This window comes from Schistocerca americana, chromosome 8 (assembly GCF_021461395.2).
Source record: "Schistocerca americana isolate TAMUIC-IGC-003095 chromosome 8, iqSchAmer2.1, whole genome shotgun sequence".
NCBI classification, from domain to species: domain Eukaryota; kingdom Metazoa; phylum Arthropoda; class Insecta; order Orthoptera; family Acrididae; genus Schistocerca; species Schistocerca americana.
Window position 1 is genome coordinate 386,032,482 of NC_060126.1, and position 13,682 is coordinate 386,046,163.

At 44.9% G+C, this 13,682-nt stretch overlaps 1 pseudogene; it reads right to left on the reverse strand.

Annotated features, from left to right (window-relative positions):
* Window positions 1–8,853: 8,853 nt before the first annotated feature.
* Window positions 8,854–8,971, reverse strand: LOC124546081 (annotated as a pseudogene).
* Between the last annotated feature and the right edge of the window lie 4,711 nt (window positions 8,972–13,682).

Sequence of the window (13,682 nt, forward strand, 5' to 3'; positions counted from 1 at the left end):
AGGACATGAAAGGAAACCTCGAAGATGAGATGGGAAAGAGGCATGGTAGTAGCTTATCTCCATGTTATTCAATCTGCACATTGAGCAAGCTGTGAAGGATACCAAGGAGGAATATGGAAATCGAAATTAAAATTCATGGAAAAGAAATAAAAATTGTATTCGCGGTTGCTAATACTTACTACCATCAGGTATTTAAGGGAATGACGACAATGGAAATGTGAGCATGACTGGTATTCGAACCCGGACTTCCAGGCCGAAACTTCCACATGCTGTTGTCCTTGTGATGCAACCCGTACTCGTCCGTTATGTAATTCCCGTACAGGGGAGGACATTTGAATTGAAAGTCACTGCTTCGTATCGACGCATAAATACGATATTACAATGACTGTTTTGTTAAGATATACTATACAGTGTTCCTTCCGACACGCATACATGCGACTGGAATCAATTTCGAGGATACCCCCAGGAAGTGTGCTAGAACCATTACTGTTTGTGTTATGTATTTACCGCACTGTCACATTAATGTGAACACGGCCTATATGCAACGTCAGCGTGCAATAACCACTTACAGACACTAGGTGGCATAGGGGGGAGTGGGGGCGGGAAACAGTGGAGCTGTCGGAATGCAAACGGAGCGATTTATCTAGCGTTATGGGGCATGATCATTCGCATTCGAGTCAACGATAGAAGCGTTTCCGAAACGGCTAAGTTTGTAAACAGTTCGCGTGCCGCCGTGATTAAAGCATATCGTGCATGCCAATATGGCGCTAACCAAAACCGATGCTGAGGTAGTCTCGAATTCAGTCGCAAATCTACATCTACATCTATACTCCGCGAGCCACCTTACGGTGTGTGGCGGAGGGTACTTATTGTACCACTATCTGATCCCCCCTTCCCTGTTCCATTCACGAATTGTGCGTGGGAAGAACGACTGCTTGTAAGTCTCCGTATTTGCTCTAATTTCTCGGATCTTTTCGTTGTGATCATTACGCGAGATATATGTGGGCGGTAGTAATATGTTGCCCATCTCTTCCCGGAATGTGCTCTCTCGTAATTTCGATAATAAACCTCTCCGTATTGCGTAACGCCTTTCTTGAAGTGTCCGCCAATGGAGCTTGTTCAGCATCTCCGTAACGCTCTCGCGCTGACTAAATGTCCCCATGACGAATCGCGCTGCTTTTCGCTGGATCATGTCTATCTCTTCTATTAATCCAACCTGGTAAGGGTCCCATACTGATGAGCAATACTCAAGAATCGGACGAACAAGCGTTTTGTAAGCTACTTCTTTCGTCGATGAGTCACATTTTCTTAGAATTCTTCCTATGAATCTCAACCTGGCGCCTGCTTTTCCCACTATTTGTTTTATGTGATCATTCCACTTCAGATCGCTCCGGATAGTAACTCCTAAGTATTTTACGGTCGTTACCGCTTCCAATGATTTACCACCTATGGCATAATCGTACTGGAATGGATTTCTGCCCCTATGTATGCGCATTATATTACATTTATCTACGTTTAGGGAAAGCTGCCAGCTGTCGCACCATGCATTAATCCTCTGCAGGTCCTCCTGGAGTACGTACGAGTCTTCTGATGTTGCTACTTTCTTGTAGACAACCGTGTCATCTGCAAATAGCCTCACGGAGCTACCGATGTTGTCAACTAAGTCATTTATGTATATTGTAAACAATAAAGGTCCTATCACGCTTCCCTGCGGTACTCCCGAAATTACCTCTACATCTGCAGATTTTGAACCGTTAAGAATGACATGTTGTGTTCTTTCTTCTAGGAAATCCTGAATCCAATCACAAACCTGGTCCGATATTCCGTAAGCTCGTATTTTTTTCACTAAACGTAAGTGCGGAACCGTATCAAATGCCTTCCTGAAGTCCAGGAATACGGCATCAATCTGCTCGCCAGTGTCTACGGCACTGTGAATTTCTTGGGCAAATAGGGCGAGCTGAGTTTCACATGATCTCTGTTTGCGGAATCCATGTTGGTTATGATGAAGGAGATTTGTATTATCTAAGAACGTCATAATACGAGAACACAAAACATGTTCCATTATTCTACAACAGATTGACGTAAGCGAAATAGGCCTATAATTATTCGCATCTGATTTATGACCCTTCTTGAAAATGGGAACGACCTGCGCTTTCTTCCAGTCGCTCCGGTACTCTGTAAGCTCGTATGTTTTTCACTAAACGGCATTGTGGGACAGTCAGATGTTTTCCTGAAGTCGAGGAACACGGCATCAACGTGACCTCCAATGTCTACAGCGCTGTGGATCTCATGGAGGAACAGACCGAGCTGATTTAACACAAGATCTCTGCTTGCGGATTTCATGTTGATTTTTATAGAGGAGATTTTCATTCTGCAAAAGCGTGATAATGCGTAAGCGTAAGGTATGTTACATAATTCTACAGCAGGATGACGGCAACGATAAAGGCCTACAGTTACGTGCACCTGTCCTACGACATTTCTTGAAAACGGGCATGACTTGCACTTTTGTTCTTTCAGAAAAAACCTTGAACGCTTAACACGTAATTTCAGGAGCTATAAGCCTTTATAGATGACTTTCGAAATGGAAGGCATACCGACAGTTTCTGTGCTCGGCTGCTGTAGTTCGTCCCCATACCGACTGCGTTTAAAAGCGAAGGACCGCCACTGATTCCGCGTCCGTTGCCTCCGTTAGCTAAGGAGGGGCAACACACGGTATCGTCTATCGCTGTTTGTCTCTTTGTTTGCTGCCGGAAAAGCACAGCTGCCGACGAATACACACATCTGCCCGCAGCGGGGTCTCACGTTCTGAGAGCAGACTCACCCTCGGGAAGTTCAAACAATGTATGTTCGCTGTTGTGTCTCCTAATAGCTTCTGACGATTCAACGTAGTAAGGTTCAGGTTCATCTCACGTCTGCCATTGCTAACAGTGAGCTATAATTTCTGTCTTTTATTTTGCTGTGCATACTCCCATGTGAAACTGATTTGGTGTGTCTATGCCTTGCCATGAAATGCCTTCTTCCCAATAGTTTTTTGATTGCCTCGAATCATAACCAATCACAGTTGGGGAACCTGCAGGCGAGATGCAGAGATAGGAGACGGTCCACATGGAGCCAGAATACATCAAAAAACCATAAAAAACACTTTTACATTTTTATGTCAGTAATGATACGGTGATGATCTGGCAGGAGAACTGAAATATCTGAAAGATGGTACAGGAGTGTCTAAAAGTATTTTAAGTTGTTACCTTTGTGTATCAACACAGTTCCGAATAGAAGTTTGGAAAACTGATTACAGTTGAAATAGACTGGGGAGATAAGATATTTGACCTCACTATATACAAAAACCAGAGTACAGAAGTAGATATCAATGGCACTAAGAAAGACATAGAATAATAAGAGGTGTCCGACAAGGTTGTCCTCTCATTCTAAGTTATATATTCAATTTATTTATGTAAGTACCTTACAGACAATGAAAAGCAGTGCAAAAGGGATGCAGATTAATGGTAAATAAATACATTGTTTCCGATTTGTTAGTGATATCGTAATCTTAGCTAGCAGATTCCGAAAAGGACGTAAACTGTGTGTTAAAAACTTTGTCTCTTGCCCTGGACAACCGCAGATTAAAAATAAACACCAACAAGACTAAAATAATGGAGATAAATCGAACAGACAAGTAAGGACAAATATGAAGATATGAAATAAAATGCTAATGCAAGTAAATGAATTTTGCTACTTGGCATGGCAGATGGCCACAGAAGTGTAATGAATATTACAAGAAGTAGTGCAATGACTGAACAGGTCTTAAGAAATAGTTTGTGTATGCATGGGTGTGAGTGTGTGTGTGTGTGTGATAGGATAGATAAATAGATAGATAGTTAAGGATAGAGAGGGAGGGAGTGAGAGAGAGGAGTGAGAGATTTTTGTACAAATGGTATGTTGCTGAAATATTTGAATACAGAATCTTGCTATTCACTTGAGCCATCTGTGATATCGTATGGGAATAGAGCAAGTTGTGTTTCGTATTGGTTTTTTCTGAACCCGTGTTGATTCTTTCAGCGAATCTTCTTTTCCATCAAGAACGTCGTAATGTTTGAGACTAAAAGATGCCCTAGAGTCGTGGAACAGCCATGTTGTTTCTACGAATGCTTCTTCTCGCCCTTTTTTACATTGAGCAGCGCCAGTAACGTTGTAAAGGTGTCGCTCCTTTAGCTCTGACGTTGAACGGAAACGCTTGTTTAATCAGAATACAAAGCTTCGCGGGGGACTGATGACCTGTTTAGTCCCCCTTAAACATCCCAACAACCACCACCACCAAAGCTTCGCAGAAAAATTCTTTATACGAGAAACGGACTGCATTTATTTCCAGTCTTAACACGAACCTGTTATCAGCTTATGCCATCATCGGGTGACAATTGACTGGCGTCAACATGAGTTAATAGTGTGCAGGAAAACAAACATTTATCTAAAGATACTCCCACACACAAAATTTTTGGGCCTGACATTGGTAGGAAATGTCTAATCGAGTGATCATCCTTGTTTTATGTATCAGTTGCGTTAAATAGTTGTTGTGTTAGTGTTGTACCACAGTGTACGGTTAGCGGATGACAGTGGGTGAAAGTAAAATAGTTCTCACTTTCGAAAGACGTGACGTAATTATTGCAAACATATTAAATTGCACCCAATATTTTTAAACTGGGTGCTGGACTCAACAAAGTGAAAGAAGGATTTTACTACAGAGGATCAGGTAATGATAGTGAGAAGGGCTGGGAATAGTCTTGGTAGGGACTAGACTTGGATAGGGCTGCTACTCAAATTCGGACCACAAATGTTCGCTATATACAGCCGTCCCGGCATTACGATCAACTGTATCTTGTTAGTACTGTGAGACGAGTTACTAAGGGACTTGAGAGGGGGCTGATGACAGCTAATAAGACACAGATTTCGTTGGAGTTGAGAGTATTCACAGATCTGGCTACACTAGATACGATATACACCTAAACAGGACTGGAAACGGATAGTTGGTGCAGCTTGTGAGGAAAAGTATGGTAGGTGAATGTAGGATAGCGTAAGGCCAAATTATAGTGAAAATGTGTACAATAGCTCTATCGTTTTTAGAAGGAAGTCAGGTAGGAGGTATCGCCGCTTCAGAAGGATCTTTTAAAGCGGGAAGATAGTTCAATAAATGGGGATTGAAGATCAGAAGGTGCTGTAAACTTAATTCATGAAAATATAAGGGGAATTAAAGCCATGGGGGTGAATTGCTGATACATCTTGACAGTGATATTATTTGTATCTCAGAACATCATTTGATACTAACGCTTTCTTTCGAGAGGAACGTCTTATCAGATTGTATGCAACGTGTTCGTTGCAGAAAGAAAGAGTGCTCATTTATGCCAAGTCAAATGCCTCAGTCAAGAGAGCTGACTTGTCGAAGCATAATAAACATCAAATATTTGAAGATTGTACAGTACAGTTTTAAATTTTCATGGAAAAAACTTTTCATTACAGGTCTCTACAGATCCTCCAGTTCAGACTGCAGTATTTTCGCTTCCTAACTTGACGCTATCTTGGGCTCGCTTCTTAAGAAAGACACGAACACAGAAAGAGATCCATATTTTGTGTAGGGGGTACTGTACCTTGCGTGTGCGATAGTGAACCTGGGTGTTCCAGTCTGCATGCCGTCTCCCGGAAGAAACCAATTTGGTGGGCGGACTACTCGCGTGTAGCAACGAAATTCTGAGAACTAGCGCAGTAGCAGCTGCGTTACATTCGCCACATAGAACGCAGAGACCAGCCAGCGAAGAGCATAAATTTGGAGTCTTCTATCGCCACTGTTAAGTCTTGTTCGTGGGCTGGCTAGCCACATTCGTCGAAGAGCCAAAGAAACTGGTACATCTGCATAATATCGTGTAGAGTCCGCGTGCGCTCGCAGAAATGCCGCAACATGACGTGCCATGGACTCAATTAATGTCCGAAGTAGTGCTGGAGGGAACTGACACTATGAAGCCTTCAGCCGGCCGGTATGGCCGTGCGGTTCTAGGCGCTTCAGTCTGGAACCGCGTGACCGCTACGGTCGCAGGTTCGAATCCTGCCTCGGGCATGGATGTGTGTGATGTCCCTAGGTTAGTTAGGTTTAAGTAGTTCTACGTTCTAGGGGACTGATGACCTCATATGTTAAGTCCCATAGTGCTCAGAGCCATTTGAACCATTTTGAAGCCTGCAGGGCTGTCCATAGATCTTTAAGAGTACAGCACATTGCAAGGCATCCCAGATATGCTCAATAGTGTTCATGTCTGAGGAGTTCGGTGGGCAGTGGAAGTGTTTAAACTCAGAAGAGTGTATTTGGAACCACTATGTAGCAATTCTGGACGTGTGGAGTGTCGCATTGTCCTGCTGGAATTGCCCAAGTCTGTCGGAATGCACGATGGGCATGAATAGATGCAGGTGATCAGAGAGGATGCTTATGAACGTGTCACCTGCCAAGAGTCGTATCAAGACGTATCAGGGATTCCATATCACTCCACCTGCACACGCTCCACACCATTACAGAGGCTCCACCAGCTTCAACAGTCCCTTACTGACATGCAGGGTCCATGGATTCATGAGGTTGGCTCCACACCGGTAAACGTCCATCCGTTCGATACAATTTGAAACGAGACTCGTCCAACCAGGCAACATTTTCCTGTCATCAACAGTCCAATGTCGTATTTGACGGGCCCAGGCGAGGCGTAAAGCTTTGTGTCGTGCAGTCATCAAGCATACACGAGTGGACCTTCGGCTCCTAAAGCCCATATCGATGATGTTTCGTTGAATGGTTCGCACTCTGACACTTGTTGATGGCCCAGCATTGAAATTTGCAGCAATTTGAGGGAGGGTTGCACTTCCGTCACGTTGAACGATTATGTTTAGTTGTCGTTGGTCCCGTTCTTGCAGGATCTTTTTCCGCCCTCAGTGATATCGGAGATTTGATTTTTTACCGTATTCCTGATATTCACGGTATACTCGGGAAAAGGTCGGACGGGAAAATCCGTACTTCATCGCTACCTCGGAGGTGCTGTGTCGCATCGCTCGTGCGCCGATTGTAACACCACGTTCAAAGTCACTTAAATCTTGATAACGTGCCATTCTAGCCGCAGTAACCGATCTAACAACTGTGCCAGACACTTGTTGTCTTATATAGACGATGCCGACCGCATCGCCGTATTCTACCTATTTACATATTTCTGTATTTGAATACGTATGCCTATACCAGTTTCTTTGGCGCTTCAGTGTATATGCGGGGCCATTTTTCTAAATGGGAACGAACTGTGTACCTATTGACTTGCCCCCCCCCCCCCCCCCCCCCCCCGACGACAGTTTTGCCGCTGGTTCGTCGATATTTCTGTCATCCATCGTGTTCACAGATAAGACTACTTTTATGATGGGCGGTATCTTCAACTTTCACAATACCGAACTATGGGGTAGAGAGAATCTCCATAGTATGATGGCACCGAACCATCAGCACCGGCTCAGTCTTAAGGCGCTGCAGTCATGGACTGCGCGGCTGGTCCCGGCGGTGGTTCGAGTCCTCCCTCGGGCATGGGTGTGTGTGTGTGTGTGTTTGTCCTTAGGATAATTTAGGTTAAGTAGTGTGTAAGCTTAGGGACTGATGACCTTAGCAGTTAAGTCCCATAAGATTTCACACACATTTGCATTATTTTTGGCTCAGTCTCAGTGTGTGGGTAGTGTTATTGGCGATCGCCTCCTGACACCAGCCATCCATCCGCAAACCGCCACAGACGTGGCCTGTCTGCACTTCTGGCCGGTGACCCTGGCTCCCCTCCGAACGGTAATGCTGCTCCGGCTCGTTGCCCTCTTGAGTGTGTAGCTAAGACACTAGTATGGACACAACATTCCCACTTGCGTGGTGTGTGTTCTCGCGTGTGCTGTCAATGATTGGAACCTACACTGTCAAAGGTCTTTCATCTCCACCTTGGAGTGGGTGTACCTCCCTTGGAACGCATTTCTGGCCCTATGTCCGTATGCTCCTAATCCTCTCAGTGATCGTTTCTTGCTGTTTGTCCCCATTCAACGAAATCATCCTGTATAAACGATTTGTAAGATAGGGTCAACAGTAACATTAGACTGTTCGCTTGTGATACTGTTGTGTACGAGCCAGTATTGTCATCTGTTGATCATAAGGAAAAGTGAAAAATACTCGACGAAATATCCACTTGGTAAAGAGAATGTGAGCTCTCTTTAAATGTGGATAAGTTTACGATATTGAAAGAAAGAATCCGATGATGTCCGTTTAATGGATAAGTCGTGAACACCTGTAGCACATCACATTGTATGCATATTTGGTGGCAGTAATAGTCAGGGTCCGTTCGAGAACGTTTTGCCACGCAAGCGACATATCGTTTGGAGATATCACTTGGTGGTGGTCATCAGAACACAGCACAACTGCTTGACCATCTTCATACATTTAAGATATTGTATAAACTCGCTGGTGTAGTATCTAATAAGGCAGAAAAACAATATCTCGAAATGCGAAGATACGTCGGTACTGATATACAATGCTGTTGGCGAGGTTGATCTTGCTCCCTGTCACCCGCTGAGCAGCTAAGGACAAGGTAAGGATGGAGTCGGGGCAAGGATTGTATATTGGTTGGCTCTATCCCCAGTGAAAACTCCGAACAGGCCTTGGAAGGCCCAACGGTACCCTCAGCCCCCGGGCTTCACTGGATGCGCTTATGGAGGGGCATGTGGTCAGCACACTGCTCTCCCGGCCTTGTCAGTTTACGAGACCGGAGCCGCTACTTCTCAATCAAGTAGCTCCTCAGTTTGCCTCACGATGGCTGAGTGCAGCCCACTTGCCAACAGCGCTCGGCAGACCGGGTGGTCACCCATCCAACTGCTAACCTAGCCCGACAGCGCTTTACTTCGGTGATCTGACGGGAACCAGTGTTACCACTGCGGCAACGCCGTTGGGGAAAACGGGGATCAGGAGTTAGTTAAATGTAATTCGGCTGACTTGACTGCCGTGAGTAGGTCGGTCAGGACGCACATCATCTAACTGCTCTGTCGAACCTGAAGGTTCCTGCCCTTCATCTGTCAACCTAATAGGTTGAAGTAGTTTTATAGTTTGGTGCATTTGTAGGTAGTAGTAGTAATAGTGGTAGTAGTAGTAGAAGCAGTAGTAGTATTTTTGTTGTAGTTACAAGAGCGCCGTGGGTAATTAGTAATTGCTGTGGGTAAATGTAATTAAATAGATACCCGAAACCAGTGGTAACCGCACAGGGGACAGCAGAAGCCGCACTGATAGGGACGGGCAACGTCCCGGGAGTAGTGCAGGGCGACAATGTAATGTATCATGAGTTCAAATTGTAATATCACTGCCATATTGCAGAAGTGTATAAATATAGCGGTAACTTAGTACATTACTGAAACCACTTGAGAATGGACGTAATCGTAATATGGCTCTCTCGACAAGTAACTGTTATTGTAATAAATAAATAAACAAAAATAAGTAAACCAAGAACAGGCAAAGCGAACGGAAAAATTTAGATTTGTTGGCAGCATTCTGGTGAATATCGATGTAACTGTAAAGGAAAGCGCATATAAGAAGCTGTTTTAAACTCATAGTACGATAAAATTGGAAGTGCTAAGCACCTCCTTCCTCTGATTTTCGATCCGAATGACCCTGCTAGCTATAGGGGATCTACAGTTTGAGGAGCACGCCAAGCGACTGCGCAATTTCTGGCACAAAAGATGTTATGCTGCCAGTAAACAGGACTCCACCAGCGTTTGGAGTTATTATGAAGCAGGCTTAACAGCGGTCATCGAATTCAGAAATGCGATGCTACGATCGAAACATCGATACAGTCAACATGAAAGTTTAACAGAGATATTCAGAAAACATAAATGAGTGACTCTGGAGAAAGATGAAATTGTTCGCGCGAATCTCCATTTCTTAAACACTGCTGGACATTAAAATTGCTACAACACGAAGATGACGTGCTACAGACGCCAAACTTAACCGAAAGGAAGAAGATGCTGTGATATGCAAATGATGAGCTTTTCAGAGCATTCACACAAGGTTGGCGCCGGTGGCGACACCTACAACGTGCTGACATGAGGAAAGTTTCCAACCGATTTCTCATACACAAACAGCAGTTGACCGGCGTTGCCTGGTGAAACGTTGTTGTGATGCCTCGTGTTAGGAGGAGAAATGCGTGCTATCACGTTTCCGACTTTGATAAAGGTCGGATTGTAGCCTATCGCAATTGCGGTTTATCGTATCGCGACATTGCTGCTCGCATTGGTCGAGATCCAATGACTGTTAGCAGAATATTGAATCGGTGGGTTCAGGATGGTAATACGGAACGCCGTGCTGGATCCCAACGGCCTCGTATCATTAGCAGTCGAGATGACAGGCATCTTATCCGCATGGCTGTAACGGATCGTGCAGCCACGTCTCGATCCCTGAGTCAACAGATGGGGACGTTTGCAAGACAACAGCCGTCTGCACGAACAGTTCGACGACGTTTGCAGCAGCATGGACTATCAGCTCGGACACTGTGGCTGCGGTTACCCTTGACGCTGCATCACAGACAGGAGCGCGTACGATTGTGTACTCAACGACGAACCTGGGTGCACGAATGGCAAAACGTCATTTTTTCGGATGAATCCAGGTTCATTTTACAGCATCATGATGGTCGCATCCATGTTTGGCTACATCGCGGTGAACGCACATTGGAAGCGCGTATTCGTCATCGCCATACTGGCGTATCACCCGGCGTGATGGTATGGGGTGCCATTAGTTACACGTCTGGATCACCTCTTCTTCACATTGACGGCACTTTGAAAAGTGGACGTTACATTTCAGATGTTTTACGACCCGTTGCTTTATGGTTCATTCTATCCCTGCCAAACCCCACATTTCAGCAGGACAATGCATGACCGCATGTTGCAGCTCCTGCATGGGCCTTTCTGTATACAGAAAATGTTCGACTGCTGCCCTGGCCAGCACATTCTCCAGATCTCTCACCAATTGAAAACGTCTGGTCAATGGTGGCCGAGCAACTGGTTCGTCACAATACGCCAGTCAGTACTCTTGATGAACTGTGGTATCGTGTTGAAGCTGCATGGGCAGCTGTACCTGTACACGCCATCCCAGCTCTGTTTGACTCAATGCCCAGGCGTATCAAGGCCGTTAGTGTGGCCAGAGGTGGTTGTTCCGGGAACTGATTCTCAGGGATCTATGCACCCAAATTGCGTGAAAATGTAATCACATGTCAGTTCTAGTATAATATATTTATCCAATTAATACTCGTTTATCATCTGCATTTCTTCTTGGTGTAGTAATCTTAATGGCCAGTAGTGTATTTAGAAGACTGGTATTTGAGCCAGGCTTCTGCTACCACCATGACTAATATTCATATGAAGCATCCTCCATCGTACACTGTACACCGGCTTGCAGAGTATATACGACCATCTGGTTAACAGCGCGTTTGTCCAACTTTGGAATGCAATAAAGAAGCGACTCTGCGTGGCAAGGATTCGACAAGTCCATCGCAGGTACGTGGTATCAGATGTCTACGCACAGGTCACGCAAATCCCATAAATTACAGCCAGTAGTTTTTGGGGCGCCCCAAATCTGTTCCATCAGCTCTTTGGCTCTCTCCTTTCCTCCCACCGCCCGACCGCCCCTCGAGCGAACGAACAGGCTTCGGAAGGCCCAACGACACCGACCGTCCGCCATGTCATCCTCAGACGATAGGCGTCTCAGGATAGGGATATGGAGGGGCATGTGGTCAGCATACAGCTCTCCCGGCCGTTGTCACTTTTCGAGACTGAAGCCGCTACTTCTCAATGGAGTAGCTTCTGAATTGGCCTCACAAGGGCTCAGCGCACCCTGCTTGCCAACAGCGCTCTGCAGATCCGAATGCTAGCCAAGTTCGACAGCGCTTAACTTTGGTGATCAGACGGGCGAACCAGTTTTACGACTATGGCAATGTTGCTGGCCACTCGGCTTCAGACCAAGCGAATTCGCTGGCCGTGACATCAACTTCAACCTCAATCCACTGTAGCATGATTTTAGCCTTGTGATACGGACCGTTAAGCAGCTGAAAGATGTATTGTGCAGCTGTACTTTCGTATGTTATGTTCCGTAAACCTCTCTACTGTGGGAAAATTCCTGTTCTCGTATATTACACTTTTGTACTAGGGTCCTCTTTCTGATGTGCAGACGGGTGATTCTAAACTAGTTTACCACGGGATATTCAACTTTGGAAAGAACATGCCATTGTCAGGGCTGTGCCTAAGTACAGTTCACAAGAATGGAGCCTTCTAATGGAAGCGTTGAAAACAAGTCTCAGGCTTCAACATTTCTGTTATGTGATTGTTAACAACCGTCATGTAATTGATGAAATGTATATTTGACTATAAGCTGTTTTAATGAAAATCGTTTTTAATCTTATATCCGTTGCTAATGGTCTAAGACCGAAACCGGTTGACATTTAAGGTTTTCAGTAAAGCAGCTGATACTCACATATGCGTTTCATCAGAGTCTCAGGTTGTTTCGTCTACAATGGAAACAAAGTGTCATCCCTCCCAGTTGCGAACTCCACTTTGCAATACAACGAAAACAAATGGAAAATATGTAATGACATCAAAATAACTGATATATTACTGGGACTGTAACAGGGCCATATGAAGTATGCATGGCCGGCCGTAGTGGCCGAGCGGTTCTAGGCGCTATAGTCTGGAGCCGCGCGACCGCTACGGTCGCAGGTTCGAATCCTGCCACGGGCATGGATGTGTGTGATGTCCTTAGGTTAGTTAGGTTTAAGTAGTTCTAAGTTCTAGGGGACTGATGACCTCAGAAGTTAAGACCCATAGTGCTCAGAGCCATTTTTTGAAGTATGCATGCTCCCTTTGCAAGTTGGGTAGTCGTTCCCGAATCTCTCATTACTTGGAAGAGAAATAGCTTGGACAGAGGTGGAAAGCGGAAGGAAAAAATGTTCATCGTAAAAGACGGGCAGCTCGTTACGATTTAGTACTTCCGCCACCTCACGCTAGACTTGGCCTAAAGTAACAGTTTGGAAGGTCGTATTCAAGCAGATAGAGCATTGCATGTTTAGCAGTCTAGTTCCATTGTCTTTCAGCTGCGAAGTTAAAGGAAATTTCATTTTTGACTCCGCAGTTCAAGGAGCTTCAGTGAGATGAACTTAACTGCAAAAGCAGGAAGAGAATGTAGATAACACGCTTCACTGCGAAAGAAAAGCTTCGAAACATAACATTATGATCAACGAGACGTTTGAAGCATCTCGAAGTGTCGTGTGAAGGCACATTTGACGGGCTCTTATCTGGAGAACTTTACAGATAGGTATTTTGAGGAATCGGATGAACATGGCGAGATATTACATAAATAAACCGCTGCTAGAGATGGGGGGTACCTTCTAGTTTCACGGGGTTTTGTTGGAGTATGATTTGAGAGAAGGAACACATTCAGCGCAATGAAAAAAAAAGCAAGGGGTATGCTGGTTCATTTTCGTCAATTTCCATTTAGAAAGACGCATCAAAGCACATACGAAGAGCTAACTAAAGCCTATGGCTTTTTCCGAACACACACACACACACACACACACACACACACACACACACTCTCTCTCTCTTTCTTTTTCGTGATGCACGTAGTG